Genomic DNA, 13997 nt, shown 5'->3' on the forward strand with positions numbered 1-13997 from the left:
TGTGTTTTCGTAGCCCTAAAACAAGAGAATGTGTAAGGTCAGAGCAGATTCGTGCTGGAGTTGCTTGCTTGTGGTCGTTTGAAGAGGCGCAACCAGACCAAAATTTCGGGGGAGCCTAATTTTTTCAGCAATAGGCAGAGTGGGGATGTAGGGGCTGTAAAAAGGGGGTGAAAAAGAACAGAATCTTCTTTACCTTCTTTACCAAAAAATGTCTTTTTGAAAACCTGTGAAGTACTCGGGTGCGGCTGTGTGTGTGCGCTCGGGAAGCTGTTTGAGAGAGTCCGGAGCAATTGGCGATGCGCACCTGGTGGCGTGTTTGCTAATTTCCCCACGATGATGTTGCTCCTGCGTTGTAAAAAAAGAAGGGAAATTCTGAGAGAAAAAGTGTCTTTTTAAGGATTTCTCTTCTCCTACAATGCGAGTTACCTGGCATGATGTCTGCACTTCTAAGTAGTGAGTAATGTGCATGCACTCACGTCTCACTGCAGTGCAATAAAGAAAAAACAAGGGATGAGGTTTGCGAGGCCCGAAAGTGGACCCCCATGAAGACCTGTTTCGAGGCCACCTAAAATAAAGTGCTGTTGCTCAGACACGCACAGACACCCCCTCCCCCGCACCTAAAACCGGGGGGCAGTGTTATGTTTGGAAAGTTGTAGATAAAATTGTAGGCTAATAATGGTAATTTTTGTGTGTGCTTTTTGGTTGATAATATCATCTTAAGTACATAGATTAAAACATTTTAAAAATACTATCTATAAAGTTGTCTGTGGTGGGTTGCAGAGAGAGTGGTGTGGGGTGCAGCAGAGAGGGGAAAAGTATGAGGTAGTGTAGTTACATATAAATTGTAAAGGTGTTTGTAAATAATTAAATACATACTTGCTGTATGTTCTATGGCACTACTTGTCATGTTAGTGCTGCTCTGTCGTGTTCAATCACGTTGCAGCACTGGGTGTGGAAGTCATTAGTGGAAGTTTTGTAATTGTATGTTATAATTTTAACATAGTAAACAAATGTGAAAAATAATTGAATCTATTTTTTTTCAGAAAATTATTTTGTTTGGATTAAAATTTGGAAATGCCAAGAAAAAGTAAGAAAAAAAAATAAAATAAATAAAAATGTATATTTGTGCAAATAGGCAAAAGTTTGGATTTGGAAAAAATAGGAGTAGTACAGATAATCTTTGTTCTACTATAAGTACAAGATGAAAAAAGGATCACACAAGAGGAAAAATAGGAATTTTTCAAGTAAGGTGAAGCAGAGTTCAATTTCAAATACCAGGAAAAGGAATGATGATTAAGAAATAGTATCTGTTACACGGAGACAAAAGGAGTTTCATGAAAATCATCAGAGACTTTTTCGATCTAGAGTGATTCAGAATTCATTGAAAGAATGCTTCAAATATAAAAGGAATGTTTTTGAATTGAAAGAGAAACAGCGTATTGAAAGTATAGTGGATAGTGCTTTCAATTTAAAACAGAAGTTATTCATTGTGATTTTGAAGAGAAAGTATTAAACAGAACGTTAAGATGTTACAAGGACTAGATCTATGTCACGTAAGAAAATATACTTTGAAGTATGGGCATTCTCTGGCTTGTCTTTTAAGAAAAGTTTGTAAAAGTGTTTTTTATCAGTTGAGGATGTTAGCAGTATGTTATTCAGAAATGCGGAAGTTTGTGAGGAAAGTGTACTATGTAAAACATTCTGCATTATTTTTGAGTGAACTGAGTACAGGTCTTTTATATGCTTCTTTATTAGTTGTTCAAAAAAAGTGTGATGATATTGAAATGCGATATTTTGGTTCAGAGGAGCAGTTCATAGAATGTGAAAGTTTGACAATTGCAGATGTTGGAGGAGATGGGAAAGTGATTAGCACTGATCAGTTTGAAGAAGAAATTGCAAAGTCTAATGTAGTGTGGTGTGAAATACGAGACTATGTCTGTGTTTGTTGTCGCTGACTGATTATAAAAGTCAAAGTAGGAATGTTGATTTGTATTTGAAAAGTGAAAAGGAGAACAATGGTAAGTGAAGTGGGTAGAATTTACAATTTACCTGTTGGTGGAAGGTCAATTTGAGTTAGGTAGTGATCAACATATATGTAAATATTGTTATAACAAATTAGAAGAGAACAAAATGCCTTTTAGAGCAATACATAATAACTTAGAATTAGTAGCTATTCCGGAGGAACTGGCAGAATTGAATACATATGAGTCTGTTCTAATTCAATCTGTTAATTCTTTCCAAACTATAATTCGGATGGAGCCTAAAACATGTAAACTGTCACCAACAGACTTGTAAAAAGGTTTGAAGGAAGAGTGGTGTACTTACCTTTGGATTTTAAGAAAAATATTGAAACTATTGCTGGAGTGAAAGAGGAAAATTAGGCAGTAGTCATTCTAGTAAATGTTGTGGTAACAAAAAGTCGGAAAATACGGAAAGATTTTGTGGGTGTTAATAAAGTTGAAAAGGCTACCTTATATCTTATAGAGAACAATATTTATTACAAAACTGTAAATGTGGGTGAACAGGTAATAAGTTTAGAAGATGAATCTTGTAGATCGATATTCTGAAGCTGCAATCAGTACAGGTGGATCATTATACCGTCCACCTTCTTCTGTAGGAAACAGCTGTGGAAAATAATGACCTCCAAGGTTTTCTCCCATACACTTATTAGAGTTCCCTGTGTTTTTTTCATTTCAAACACCTCAATGCTGCTTCCTATTACTTCTTTTGAATGCAAAGGACATATTGTGTAATGTTCATAAATATCTTCAGTCCTGGACTTATACATATACACAGTGCATTTTATACATATTTCACCTTTTTGTTTGAAAGTGATCTGTCTTTTTTGTCATATGCAGTGAACCACATACTTAAAACTAAAGTTCATCAATAAGTTCTTTCTGCGAAAGAATTTGTGAAGAAACTTCAAGAAAGAGATGAAAATTTAGAAGGACACTTAATCAATTTGATGGCATGTCAACGTGGAACAAATGAGTATTGGTATTATTGTCATGAAGAACTCAAGTGTATGTTACGGAACGTAGGTACAAGAACATGGTTTTTGTCACATAGCTGTGCAGAGTATGCATGGGAAGATTTGCTTGACTTTCTAAGAGAAACGAATTCCAATATAAAAAATGTTGAGATAAAGACTCGTGGTGAACTGTGTTCATTGGATCCTGTATATGTGTGCAGATATTGTAATGATAGCTTTCAACCTATAATTAGGCCTGGGCGAAAATTTCGTTCCGTTCGTGGAAATTACGATAATTTGACATTTTCGCGTTCCGCGGAGAGCGCGAAAATGTCAAAAATTCCGGTTTCCGCAGCTTGGCGATAATTTGTTTCTTGCTCGCGCTGTAAAATAATACATTCTCGCGCGCGCGCGATCGCCTTACCTGAATCCCTGCGTTCGCCGACAAGTTTTCTTGATCCGGTCGCGTTCTCCATGAGATGTTGTATTGTTTTTAGCCATTTGCGCTGTCTCGCGACAGTTCGCGCCCGCAGTGACGTCATGCGTCGCGCGATCACGTCTTTCTTCTCGCGATCATGCACCGCGAGAACAACTCAAAACAAGATGGCCGCGCCCGCAAGCAACCACATGGGTAAGTTGGCGACCCGCAACCATGCAGAAAATCTCGCGAACATGCCGGAAAAAAACTTCCGCATCTTCGCGATATTTCTGCTTGTTTGCGATAATTTTAAACATTTTCGCGATAATTTGCGAAGGTTAATTCCGCAAATTCCGCCCACCCCTACCTATAATGTCTTTTATCTGAAATAAAAAGAATACAGCTCAAGAAGAGGTTTCTCTTTTGGAAAAAGGAGTATCAAGCATGAGGTACACCTCATATACATATGCTACTATGAATCAAGGATGAACCTAAATTTGGAAATGATTCTGATGAAACAGTATTGTCTTTCATTGAATAGTATGTGACATGTGAGATACCAAGAGAAGAAGGAGATAGAAGCTTGTGATAGCAAGTTTTACCTTTCCAAAGTCACAGTTGTTGAAAGTATTGCAGAAGAAACTACATCTTTAAAGCAATTGTTACACCAGATGTTGGTTTGGTTTCTCCTGTCCAGTCATTTGTAAAGGAAGAGTACATTTTTTTTTCTTCTGTAAGGCACACAATAACTCGGAAATCTCAAAAGAATAACTACAAGTTAAAAAGAAGAGAAGTGTCAAAGTATATCAATGATTACAGTCCAGTCATTTTAAAAATGTGGAATGTGAACATGGACATTCAGTATGTTGCAGATAACTCAATTGCTGTTGCATGTTACGTTACAGCGTACATAACAAAATCAGAAAAAATAGAGATGAAAGAACTGTGGGAAGAAATTACACAAGAGAAAAGCCTTAGTAAAGAATTGTAAAGCTTTACTTTGAAAATGCATTCCCACTGAGAAATTGGATTGTATGGATGTTCAGACTGATTGTGCTCTTCAAGTTTAAATTCAAAGTCAGAGGAATTATTTGGGTAAGTTTAGGTCTTGCCTGCAAACGAAATGGAGTCTTGAAATGATTTGAAGAAATTGAAGAATTAGCAGTAAATGAAGCAGACAGTACAGACAATCTTAAAACTAATATGTTGGACACATACTAACCGAAAAGGAGTCAACATCTGGAACAGCTTTATCTGTATGAAGTACTTCAACATTACAGCTTGAAATATTAAAGAGAATGTAAAAGAAGGAAAATATGCAGTAGTTGGATGTCATGGTTGTTTAGTAAAACATGCATAGAGTAATCTCATAAACCACGAGAAAGTTAGTTGTGAAAGTTTAGATAAGGGAGAATTTTACTATTTAGCACTTCTGCAACTGTTTAAGCCATGGTGTAGTGAAATTGAATTATTTGGAGACTGACTGTTACGAAGATTCTTGTAATACATGTAAAAGTAGCATTGCATGTACAACTTTTGCTGTATATTTAAAAATGTTGAATGATGAAGTTGAACAGAAAAAGACTATTACAGCTGAAATTAGTAATGAAAGTTCTCAAGATAGTGAAACTAGTGGTCCATGTAGTCACAATCTTCTTGGACGAGCAATACTGGAAAATAAAGCAGCCATTGCTATGCATAAAGTTGAAATTGCAATGCGGTACAGCAGGTCCGAACAGTGAAACGGGGTCTTGATTCTATGATTGAGGATGTCAGAAGTTAAAGTCTGTGATAATTTATGTGTACCCCCTCTGACCAGGTGCAATCAACTCTAGGTCCCAACAGTGGAATGGCTTCTTGATCCCACAATGGACGATGTTACAACTGCATCTGAGAGTAGAGATGAAGGTACTCCCTTCGACCAGGTGCACCTAACTCTAGGTCCTAACAGTGGAACGGTGTCTTGATTCCACCATGGATGATGTCCAATATTACCTGCTGCTTGTTTTTCGTAGAACTCACTCAGTTGAGGTGCATCAGACTCTGTGCTTCCGTAGCTAACTGCTGTACAGGATTATTGGGGTTGGTTGAGTGTAGTCACTGTCGTACACCGCGGTACAGCAGGTCCGAATACTGAAACGGTGTCTTGATTCTATTATTGAGGATGTCAGAAGTTAAAGTCTGTGTTTATTTATCTGTACCACCTTCGACAAGGTGCAACCAGCTCTAGGTCCTAATAGTGGAACGTTGTCTTGATCCCAGAATGGAAGATGTCCAATATTACTTGTTGCTTGGTTTTTATAGAACTTCCTCCATTGAGGTGCATCAGACACCGTGCTTCCGTAGTTAACTGTTGGACATGATTATTGTGCTTCGTTTACACCAGTCAGTGGAGTACACCGTGGTACATCAGGTCCGACAGTGCAACGAGGTCTTGATTCTGTGATTAAGGATGTGAGAAGTTAAAGTGTGTGTTGATTTTTGTGTACCCTCTCTGATCAGGTGCAACGAACTGTAGGTTCCAACAGTGGAACAGACTTTTGATCCCACAGTGGAGGATGTTAGAACTGCATCTCAGAGTGGAGATAAAGGTACTCTGTTGGACCAGGTGCAACCAACATTAGGTCCCAACAGTGGAATGGTGTGTTGATCCTAGAATGGACGATGTCTGATATAACCTTTTGCTGGGTTTTCACAGAACTGTCTCTGTTGAGGTGCATCACACTTTGTGATTCTGTAGTTAACTGCTGCACATGATTATTGGGCTTGGTTGACTGCTGTCAGTGGAATAGACCGTGGTATAGCAGGTCCGAACAGTGAAACGGGGTCTTGATTCTATGATTGAGGATGTCAGAAGTTAAAGTTTGTGATGATTTCTGTGTACTCCCTCTGATGAGGTGCATCAAACTCTAGGTACCAACAGTGGAACGATGTCTTGATCCCACAATAGATGATGTTAGAACTGCATCTGAGAGTGGAGATGAAGGTTCTCCTTTTGACCTGGTGCAACCAACTCTAGGTCCCAACAGTGGAACAGTGTCTTGATCCTACAAAGGACGATATCCGATATAACGTGCAGGTGAATTTTCAGAGGTCCTTCTGTTGAGGTGCATCAAACTTTGTGCTTCCGTAGTTAACTGCTGCACATGAATAATGGCCTTGGTTGACTGTAGTTGGTGGAGTACACCACGGTACAGCAGGTCCGAACAGTGGAACGGGGTCTTGATCTGACAATGGAGGGTGTTAGAACTTCATCTGAGAGTGGAGATGAAGGTACTCCCTTCGACCAGGTGCAAGCAACTATAGGTCCCAACAGTGGAACGGTGTCTTGATTTCACAATGGAAGATGTCTGATATTACTTGTTGCTTGGTTTTCATAGAACTCCCTCCGTTGAGGTGCATCAGACTCGGTGTTTCCGTAGCTAACTGTTGTACATTATTATTGTGCTTGGTTGACACTAGTCGGTGGAGTACACTGTGGTAAAGCAGGTCCGAACAGTGAAATGGGATCTTGATTGTATGATTGAGGATGTCAGAAGTTGAAGTTTGATCCTTTTTCTGTGTACCCCTTCTGATCTGCTGCAAGCAAGTCCATGCTTTCGAATCGAACGATACATGGCTGTCAGGTGTTAATGAATAGTGAGTCTGGCGTACAATGCAGACAGAAGTGTTCACAATTCAGATCAAGTGCTGATTGTTTAATTATATAATCAAGTAGTCAAGTAACAACAACGTCTATTGGAATATACATATTATGTTTTTAGTATACTTCTTTGAAGACTTTTTTTAAATGACTTATAGGTTTAGTACAATGACCAAATTTAATTTGCAAATGCAAAAGAACACACAATAGTCTACACTGTAGACAGCAGAAATGGTATTTGAATTGTTTTATTTATTGCAGATTTTTCTGCAATTTATGTTGTTGTCTTTTGTTAAGAGGAAGTGAGAGAAAGTATTCATTAATGTCTGTGTGAGTACTGTTTACAATTAACACTGCAGATAGCAGTCTTCACAATTCGGATCGAGTTGGTCTTGTAGATGATGCAATTCTGTAGGAAAAGACATTGCTCCAGTGCGCTATGTCTACACCATGAATACGTATTATTACAGGCTCCAGACACGCTTTTTGTTGCTTCGCGTACGACAAACTGTGTAGCTGAATTCCACCTTACGTAGCTCTGGGCCCTTGCTGACCGCTCTCTCTGGCCTACACTGTAGACAGCAGTGTTAACAATTTAGATTGAGTTGCTATTACTGATGATGTTCGGTCGATGGCAACAGATATTACTCCAAGTACGGCCTGCCCATCTACAAGACACATCATTGCTGGTTGTTGACATGCTGAATGATTTGGATGTGGCTTTCTGAGTGCACTAAAACTGATGGACCCTTTATGATAACATCTTTTTGTGTATTATTTCTGATCTATTAATTGTGTTTTAGTATACCATAAGTTGTGTTTCTTTTACGATATAATATTTTCTGTATTACTTCACATCTACTGTCCCTACCTTACTGCAGTACAAACTATTGATTCTTTTATTATTGAATGTCTGTGTGTGATCCAATCATTACTATTGTAGTAGATGATAGCAGCAACTATTCCTTGAGGAATGGTTTACACTGACTCCACCACATGCATCCACCACAGACGTTACTGGATATGTGACCCTGGTAATAAAAAGGTGTTGAGCACATGTGCTCATACCCACTTCCACTATCTATCTGTGTCCTTGTGTTCATTATCTATGCATGATAGTGCCCCTGGGCCGTATGATATTACATTGTGCTGTGGGCAGTGTATGTAACAATGTTACCTCTGGTAGTGGAGAAAACTCCGGTTATGTAACTTGTAGGTGTATGGCTATCACAGGTGGGAGGCTACTTTACAGACCCTGAATATTGATGAAGATGATGGTTGCATTTCGAGTGTAGTGTAAGATATGTGCAAATTGCAAAAAGTTTAGTAAAAAGCTCTCTAAGCAGAAGAGGTGTGTCTCATCAAATGCAGTACAGAGATTGAATAAAATGGGTGGCGTTTTCCAACTGTTACAATGGGAAATGTTATGAACTAATGAAGTGCTTTTTTTTATGGTCACATGGCAATCGCGCACCTAGTACACAAGGAGACCGCACCCGATGTGATTTTGAGAAAATATAATTGCTAAAATATAAGTTTATTACAGTTAGAAATATATAAATGTTTAAAATATGTTAGATTATCGCTTGCTATCATATACACTTTAAAGTTATTTAGATATAGTTTTGAGACAAAAAGAAATGAGGGAATGGCGTACATGGCGCAACACCATACGTTTATGATGTATCACAGGGTGTGGCAGTGTGCACTCATCGCATTCGCAACACGCAGCGGGCACGACCCCATACGTACATGACGTAACGCACGGCTTGGTAGTGCATACCCATCACATACTAAAGTAGCAGCTGGCGCGACCTCATACGTACATGTTGTTATGCGAGACGTGGTGTCACAAACCTGTCGGATATGGAATGCGCATCATTTAAATGTGGTGGATAGGATTAGCGTGCTGATCGAGGTTGGTAGAGTACCGGTACGGGACTGTAGTTTTCTCCCCCCCAAAAAAGTTTGATATGCATATTTTTTTGGGAAGATATAAAACATTACAGAATTTTTAAAGTTAAAGAAAGGATAATAGAGTTGCAAAATATTAAAAAACAATTAGAATAAATATATGTTTTATAAACATTAAAATATGAAATTAACATTTAAAAAACCTTCGAAATTCACTGAAAAAACCATAGGTTTTACAGACGTTATTGTTAGGAATTAGCATTTAAAAAAACATTAGAAATTCACCAACAAAACTATAGGTTTCAGGGAGGTTATAGTTAGTTGAACATTTGACTCATATAAAACCAGAGAAATTCACCTGTTATAGTTAATTGAGCTAACTATAACTCGCGTGCCCGCAATCCACTGATGATGATATCACATATTACATCACTCATGACATGGTCAGTGACATCACTGATGACATCTCAAATGACATCACTTATGACATCACTCATGACATCATCCACGTGACAATCTGATGCACATACTGATGCTCTAATATAAACTTTGATAAACCAATTCTAAAATGCTGATTAATATTTTTGAAACCATACACAGAATGCCATATACTACATAGCACTCACTATTTGCTAGGTCTACACACACATCCAGTCACTTCACTCCACCCTCACTCACACTCCAGTGTTCAGGCTAGTCTTTTGGGAGGAACTGTTTATGTTGCCACTCCAGAAACCGAATCCAGTAATCCGAGGGCAGAGGCCCTGCAGATGGCACACGAGGTGGGGTGCCCAGTCTTGAGCACCGGTAGGGCAGCGAAGTGACAAGCATCACAACCCACAAAAAAGGTAACAAGGGCAATGAATAACTCAGGATCTTCTCTTTGTATCTGACAGGAACAACAAAGTTAAAATTCCCTAGTACCAAAATGTAGAAATAGTGCTATAACTGTCTTCAAGAGGACCTGCGATGCCGCTTCTGCCTCCCGTACCCTGGAGGTGGAACATGGGTCATGCGGTTCGGTCATACTGCGGTGAGACGCACACTCGTTGACCTCTCATGGCACTGCTCCACACTTCAGGGAGGATGCTTTCCATTATCTATGTTTTCTGATGACCTGTCGCACCGGCCCCGTCCAACAACAGAACTCCTTTAGATCCAAACAGACTCTTCCACTTTCTCACCGGAAGTGAAACCAGGCCACGCGGACACTTTCACAATACAACAGCTGGGAATGCACTTTTTGGTAAAAAAACCACATTCCTTCCTCCTAATTAATCAAATAAACGTCTCACTGAAGAAACAGCCGTTACAACAACTTTTTTACTTCGCGAGACCATTACAACGCATGCATTGTACATCCTGAAGTCATTACTACACATTTTTTAGAACGCATGGTCATTTACCACGCATGCCTTTACAACACATTTTGTTGTAAAGGTATGTTTAGTAAATGACCATGCATTCTAAAAAACATGTAGACTATCCACATTGTTGTAAGGAAACAGAGGCTGTTCTGTTTCCTCACAACGACGTGCACCGCCCCTCAGAGACGAAGTGAAGCCTGAACCAGGAGGACAGAGGTACCACAAGGAGTGAGAGGTAAAGGGAATTGGGCATGGGGTGTTTTTTTCCTAGGGTTTAGGGTAGTGCAGTTTTGTTTGGGTAGTATAGGGGCCGTGCTGGGGGTAGTGTTTTAGGGTAGTGCAGTGGTGTTTGGGTAGTGTAGGGGGTCATGCTGGGGTAGTGTTTTAGGGTTTAGGGTAGTGCAGTAGTGTAGGGGGTCATTCTGGGGGTAGTGTTTTAGGATTTAGGGTAGTGCAGTGGTGTATGGGTAGTGTAGGGGGTCATGCTGGGGTAGTGTTTTAGGGTTTAGGGTAGGGCAGTGGTGTTTGAGTAGTGTAGGGGGTCATGCTGGTGGTACTGTTTTAGGGTTTAAGGTAGTGCAGTGGTGTTTGTGTAGTGTAGGGGGTCATGCTGGGGGTAGTGTTTTATGGTTTAGGGTAGTGCAGTGGTGTTTGGGTAGTGTAGGGGGTCGTGCTGGGGGTAATGTTTTATGGTTTAGGGTAGTGCAGTGGTGTTTGTGTAGTGTAGGGGGTTGTGCTGGGGGTAGTGTTTTAGGGTTTATGGTAGTGCAGTGGTGTTTCGGTAGTGTAGGGGGAAGTGCTCGGGTAGTGTTTTAGGGTTTAGGGTAGTACAGTGGTGTTTGTGTAGTGTAGGGGGTAGTGCTGGGTGTAGTGTTTTAGGGTTTAGGGTAGTGCAGTGGTGGTTCTGTGGTGTAGGGGGCTGTGTTTTAAGGTTTATGGTCATGCAGTGGTGTTTGGGTAGTGAAGGGGGTTGTGCTGGGGGTAGTGTTATAGGGTTTAGGGTAGTGCAGTTGTGTTTAGGTAGTGAAGGGGTCATGCTGGGGGTAGTGTTTTAGGGTTTAGGGTAGTGCAGTGGTGTTTGTGTAGTGTAGGGGTCATGCTGGGGTAGTGTTTTAAGGTTTAAGGAAGTGCACTGTTGTTTGTGTAGTGAAGGGGGTCGTGCTGGGGGTAGTGTTTTAGGGTTTAGGGTAGTGCAGTGGTGTTTGTGTAATGTAGGGGGTTGTGCTGGGGGTAGATTTAAGGTTTAGGGTAGTGCAGTGGTGTTTGGGTAGTGTAGGGAGTCGTGCTGGTGGTAGTGTTTTAGGGTTTAGGGTAGTGCAGTTGTGTTTAGGTAGTGAAGGGTGTCATGCTGGGGGTAGTGTTTTAGGGTTTATGGTAGTGCAGTGGTTTTTGTGTAGTGTAGGGAGTCGTGCTGGGGCAGTGTTTTAAGGTTTAAGGCAGTGCAGTGTTTGTGTAGTGAAGGGGTCATGCTGGGGGTAGTGTTTCGGGGTTTAGGGTAGTGCAGTGGTGTTTGTGTAGTGTAGGGGGTTGTGCTGGGGTAGATTTATGGTTTAGGGTAGTACAGTGGTGTTTGTGTAGTGTAGGGAGTCGTGCTGGTGGTAGTGGTTTAGGGTTTAGGGTAGTGCAGTTATGTTTGGGTAGTGTAGGGTGTCATGCTGGGGGTAGTGTTTTATTGTTTAGGGTAGTGCAGTGGTGTTTGGGTAGTGGAGGGGGTAGTGTTTTAGGGTTTAGGGTAGTGTGCCCAACCAGCCACAAAATCCGTGGACAAAGGGGATCCTGACTCCTTTGAACACTCCGCCAATTGAATAGCTTGGCTCAAGGGCCCTACCACGTCCAAGACCTTTCAATTCCTTTCTTGGGATCCCTCATATACTTGGAGAAAAAGGTACATAGTTTCTCATCGATTTCAGGCATGTGTGCCACCTTCCCCTTCAGTGTGGGCCTGTGGCATTCTCCCTTCATCCTATTCCTGACCTCCCTCTCAAGGGGTTGATGGATTTTCCCCACCACATACTCTGCCACTTTGGTGTCAGGGGTCCACTCCGCCGACCTAGGATGGTAAATTTGGGTAGTCTCGAACATGTCCGAGTGGACCCCGTCCCCAACCCGGGACTGAGAGGAGTGGGGTGCCAGGGATGCCCCGAGTCCTTATCCTCACCAGAGGAGAAATCGTCCTCCGATACACCCTCTCCCTCTAAGGGAAACCCACCGTCAGGGTCTGCAATAGCGGTGACAGCGTCATAAATTTCTCTGGACTCCTCCTCCTCCTGGCAGGGTGCATGCTTTAGCGTTCGCGCATTCTTGAGGAAGGTCCCCCTAAGTTTATCAAATCCTTCCAAGTGACCCGCGTTATGCTTAACGGCCCTTTTATTCCCCATCTTGGAGCTACTTGTACCCGCCACCACCAGATCTGGGTCACTGAACACCCCAAGGAAGCTTTTCGCCAGCTTGTCAACCTTATCCCTAAGAGGAGCCAGCGCCCTAGAAATAGACAGAGAGAGGGCTGGGTCCACTGCTGAAGGAGAAGTTGGGGGACCATTCATCCTCCACTTTCTGGTAGGAGGAGTAAAAATGGTCTTTTGGAGAAGACATGATAGCAGAGGGTGTGAGCACAGAACAAATGCCCTTAAAATCCTTAAGGAAGCCCCCTCGCCGGTGCTCCAACAGCTGGGCTTTCCCCAAAGCTGTTATAAGAATAGACTGAGGCGCAATACCAATTACCACTACCAGGTGGTGCTGGTCACTAACGTGGCTGTGTGGGGAAATCAAAATTAGGCGAGGGTTGGTCGGGAATCAAGCGGACACTAAAGGAGTGACCGGATTCCCAAAATCGCGTAAAGACCAGCGGGAGCGCTTGACGGAGCTGCCTCGCTCGGACCAGACATGCCTGGCAGGATCTCACCGTGCGCAGAGCGCACAACGGGAGAAACTGCAAGGGGGAGAACGCTCTCGGGCAAGAGCCTGCTGCGCAGGGAATATGAAACAATACCAAGGCAATAATGCTAATAACGTGCACAAGAAACCGCTATACAAACAGCAACAACGTCAGATTAAGCCAAGAATGTAAGGAATGCACTTAACTGACGAGCAGTGAAGAAAGAGGAAGCGGAAGGGACGTCACAATATTATATACGATGGACTGTGACATGATTGGACTATAGTTGCCTTGGAGACTACCCCTCTAATGGTTCATGGGTTGTGTAATCTTTTGTTTAATGATTGTTGTGTTACGTATTCTTTGAACTGCCATGCAAATAAAGTGAGGAAAGATATGCATATCCTCGCCTCCATCCTGAAAAAGAATTCATTAAACTTTATTCTATGTGATTTAGAAACATAGATCATAAAAGTATACACAAAAACAGTAAATCCTCTTTCCTAAAACAATACAGTGAGACTTAAAACCAGAAGGTAAAAACGGGTGTTACAAAGCCTGGTTCAGAGCAACTTCAGGTTAACAGAATCGTAAAGTTCAATGATTCGCAAGATCAATCTCATGCACTTCTTGCAAAATATGCAATAAGGGGTAGGCCTGGGCTAAATTTCCGTTCCGCTCGCGGAAATTGCAATAATTTGACAATTTCGCGTTCCGCGGAGAGCGCGAAAATGTCAAAATTTCCGCATTCCGCAGCTTAGTGATAATTTGTTTCTTGCTCGCGCTGTAAAATAATACATTCTTGC

The sequence above is a fragment of the Triturus cristatus genome, chromosome 2_2 (assembly GCF_964204655.1).
Source record: "Triturus cristatus chromosome 2_2, aTriCri1.1, whole genome shotgun sequence".
Lineage (NCBI taxonomy): Eukaryota > Metazoa > Chordata > Amphibia > Caudata > Salamandridae > Triturus > Triturus cristatus.